The sequence below is a fragment of the Rhinolophus ferrumequinum genome, chromosome 24 (assembly GCF_004115265.2).
Source record: "Rhinolophus ferrumequinum isolate MPI-CBG mRhiFer1 chromosome 24, mRhiFer1_v1.p, whole genome shotgun sequence".
Lineage (NCBI taxonomy): Eukaryota > Metazoa > Chordata > Mammalia > Chiroptera > Rhinolophidae > Rhinolophus > Rhinolophus ferrumequinum.
Genome location: NC_046307.1, coordinates 2,147,744 through 2,152,242, shown reverse-complemented (window position 1 = coordinate 2,152,242; position 4,499 = coordinate 2,147,744). Strand labels below are relative to the sequence as shown.

The following is a 4,499-nucleotide window of genomic DNA, read 5'->3' as shown; positions in this document are numbered from 1 at the left end:
AGAATAAACTCAAAATGGATTAAATACTAAATGTAAGACCAGAAACCATAAAAACCCTAGGAGAAAACATGGGCAGTAAACTCTCTGACATTGCTCTTAGTAATATTTTTTCTGATATATCTCCTTGGGCAATGGACAAAAAAGAGAAAACAAATGGAACTACATCAAACTAAAAAGGTTTTGCATGGCATAGGAAACCATGTACAAAGTGAAAAGACAGCTAATGGGATGGCAGTAGATAGTAATCAATGATACATTTAATAAGGGGTTAATATCCAAAATTTATAAAGAACCCATACAATTCAACACCAAACAAACAGACAAAGAAACAAACAATTCAATTGAAAAATGGGCAGAGAACCTGAATAGACGTTTCTCCAAACAGGATATACGGATGGCCAATAGACATATGAAAAGATGCTCGTCACTAATGGTCAGGGAAATGCAAATAAAAACCACAATGACATTATTACCTCATTCCTGTCAGAATGGCTATTATCAATACATCAACAAACAAGTGCTGGTGAGGATGTGGAGAAAAGGGAACCCTCATGCACTGTTGGTGGAACTGCATATTGGTGCAGCCACTATGGAAAACAGTTTGGAGCTTCCTCAAAAAATTAAAAGTAGAACTACCTCATGACCCAGCAATTCCACTTCTGGGTATTTATCTGAAGAAACTTAAAACATTTATTTGAAACTATATATGCACTCCTTTGTTCATTGCAGCATTATTTACAATAGCCAAGACATGGAAGCAACCTAAGTGCCCATCAATAGACAATTGGATAAAGAGGATATAGTCCATATCTACAATGGACTGTCATATGGCCATAAAAAAAGAATGAAATCTTACCATCTACAATAATATGAATGGACCTAAAGAGTATTATGGCAAGTGAAATAAGTTAGAGGAATAAGTTAGAGGAAAAGAAATACCATATGATCTCACTTATATGTGGAATAAAGAACAAAGTAAATGAACAAACAAAACAGAAACTGACTCATAGATACAGAGAGCAAACTGATGGTTGCCAGATGGGAAGGGATTTGGGGACTGGGTGGAAATGGGAAGGAATTAGGAAGTATAAATTGATAGTTACAAAATAGTAATGGGGATGTAAAATACAGCATAGGGAATATATCAATAATATTGGATTTACTATGTATGGTGCCAGATGGATAATCAACTTATCGGTGTGATCACTTCAAAAATTATATAAATGTCTAACCACTGTGCTTCTGTACACCTGAAACTAATATAAAATAATATTGAATATCAAGTATAATTGAAAAATAAAAAAATAAAAAGAAGATATTAAATCTTCAATCCAACTGTAGTGTGTAGAATATGATGTAGAGATACACCTTTATTTTTTTCCATCCAGATAACTAAATTTTTAATTCCACGTCTGGAGGTGTCCCTCCTTTACCTACTGATCCCATGTTATATCTGTACAGATCCAAATGTGGTAAATGCATGAGTCTGTTTCTGAATTCTCTATTCTGTTCCATTATTCACTCTATCTACACTTCCAGTAAAACTATGTGATCTCAATAATTCTAACTCCATAAGTCATGATGTATATCTGGTAGAGAAATCCTCCATGCCCTACTCTATCTCTTCATTGGTTTCATGGTTCTTCTTGTTCTTTTACTTTCTTGTATAAATTTTAGGACTATCATTGATTCTAAAGAATAATTTGAAATTGAACTCTTTAGATATTGAGTCTTCCTACAAAGGGATATTTCTCATATTTTATAAAATTTTTAAAATATCCTTTTGTAAACTTTATAATTTGTGCATAAGTATCTTGTATAACTTTTTATTTATTGCTAAAATTTTAGTTTGGGTTGCTATTTAATTTATACTTTAAAGAAATACATGTCTATTTGTTTGTTGCCAATGTCTGAAAATGTGATTGAGGACTGGTCATTTTCTATTTTGCATAATGAAAAACTACTTCATTTGAACCCACTGAAGAAAACTAACGATGCTGGATGAAATAGATAATTTTTTTTAAATAACAAAGGTCTAATAAGACAGGGGTCATTTACCGGGGATGATGGAAGTACAGAAGAGATAGAAAAGCACACAACTGGCAATTTTTATATTGGACAGGCAACTGAGAAGTTGAGATTTCTTTTCACAACTTTGTGGATCTATTCAGAATCTGGTATGTACTTGCTTTGGCAGCACATATACTTAAATGGGAATGATATATAGAAGATTAACATGGCTCCTGCACAAGGATGACGTGTAAATTCATGAAGCATTCCATATTTTTATAATATTGAATGTAAAAAAAAATTAAGAATTGGTGGAAAAAAAAGAAAGAGAACCTGGTAAAGTAGTCCTGTCAATGTGGCCTAGAAACCTGGTTATCTGCCCTTAAGAATAAGGGTAAAGAGGTAGTGAACCTGGCTTCACAACGCAGGCAGCCAAACATGGAATCAACTTGATGACTGAAGGAATTGATTAAATATGGCTAGTGCTATAGGCTCTTGGAGAAAGTAAATTTAAATCTACTGTTATGGAAGATGACATTATCTTAGTCTGAAATTATTTCTATAAATACAATCATGCACCACTTAATGATCAGTATATGCGTACATTCATAGAAATGTGTGGTTAGGCAATTTTATCATTGTGCAAACATCATAGAGTGTACTTACATAAACCTAGATGGTATGGCGTACTACACACCTAGGCTATAGTCTATTGTTCCTATTCTATAAGCTGGCACAGTGTGTTATTATACAAAACACACAAGATTAAATTAAGCACAAAAGAAAATGACACAATCAAGTGATACAGTAAACACTAGATGTATGAGGCAACTACTGGCATAACATGACATAGTGTTTTACAGCAAACTTCATAAGTAGGAAGAGTAAACTCTAAAATAATGAAAAGTATAGTACTGAAAATACATACATGAGTAACATAATTATTTATCATTTTCAAGTACTATGTCCTGTACATAATTGTGCACACTACACTTTTATATGACTGGCAGTACTGTAGATTTGTTTATGTTGCAAACATGTGAGTAATACATTGCACTATGTTGTTATGATGATTACATCATTACGTGATGGAAATGTTTCAGCTCCACTATACCGTTATGAAACCATCATCATATATGCGGTTCTTGTTCTCTGAAACATTATGTGGCATGTGACTGTCATTTCTTAAATATAGTGTAAACATATGATTAATTATATCAAGGCACTTTAGGAAATAAGACATCATAAGCACAAAACTGCAAAAACAATAGAAAACAGAAAATCCAAAATATTGGAACTACCAGAACAGAGTACATAATAAACATGTTTTCTGTCTTGGCGTAGAATTAACCTGTGGTCGTTCACAAAATATAAAATAATTTATGAGACTCTACAAGAGTAAGAACAGCTTTATTGAAAGTCAAAGATAGAGACAGTTTTGGCAAAGGGAAATTTTGCCAGGACAGAGCCTGATAGGGACTGCTGCAGAAGATATTGAAAGGGAGGTGGGGGGGAGAGAGATAGAGAGAGAGTTCTGTTTGGAACTGACAGAAGTTTTGCCAGGGCGGTCTGAGGGGGAGGGCCGTGGAGACAGAGGGGTAAGAGAGAGATACTGGCAAATGGAGTTTAGCCAGGGCAGAGTCCAATGGGGAACAGCTGCCCCGATGAGAAGGAATGCTGGGGCTCTATATTTTTCCATCCAGGATGTAGGGTGCTTGTCAGCTTGCACGGGGACTGCCGTTACAATTGTCTTCTCCTGGGAACTGCCCTGCTCCCATCTATGATGGATGTCAGCTTGCAGGGGGTTGCTGTTGCGATTGAGAACTGTTCCGTTCTCACCTATGATGGATGTAAGGTGCTTGTAACCTTTCAGGTGTAGTGCTAGCCAGGGGAGTTAGAGCCAAACGATTAATGTTTTGCTCATTCCTGTTAGCCCACAAGCTTCTTCCTGTTAACTCTTTGCCTGTCCCATCCTGCAAGCTCCCATTAACTCTTCATTGGTCTCATCACTTTCTATAATAAAGCATGTAAAACACCAATTGGAACATTGGCAAGAAGTAGGAATCTATGAAAAGTGACTTAATTGATTCTAAAAAGAGAAAAATCCTGGAAACTATATATCACCACCAAATTAAGAATACGGTTTAACAACAGATTAGACACAGAAAGAAAATACCCAGAATAAAACACAAAGAAACAAATAGATAAAAAATAAAAAAGAAAGGTAGAGGTATAGAAGAAGAATAAGAGAAATGGGACACAGAAAATACTTTAATCCTAGATGGAAGATCAGAGATGTGGGGAGTAATAAAGAATAACTAAAATAGTAAAAAGGTATATAGTTGTAAATGAATATTTACTAATATTTACTAATCATGTGGAGTACACACGCATACACTCATTCCCAAATTTGTGAGGGAAAAATAAAACTGCATTATAAGTGGGTAGTACTAATTCTATATCTATGTAAATTTGTTTTTAATTCTTTT

General features: G+C 34.6%; 1 non-coding gene across 1 annotated transcript; it reads left to right on the top strand.

Annotated features, from left to right (window-relative positions):
- Positions 1-2,181: 2,181 nt before the first annotated feature.
- Positions 2,182-2,288, top strand: LOC117017144 (U6 spliceosomal RNA). The gene has a single exon (XR_004422021.1). It is a non-coding gene; the product is annotated as a U6 spliceosomal RNA (small nuclear RNA).
- The last annotated feature ends 2,211 nt before the right edge of the window (positions 2,289-4,499 follow it).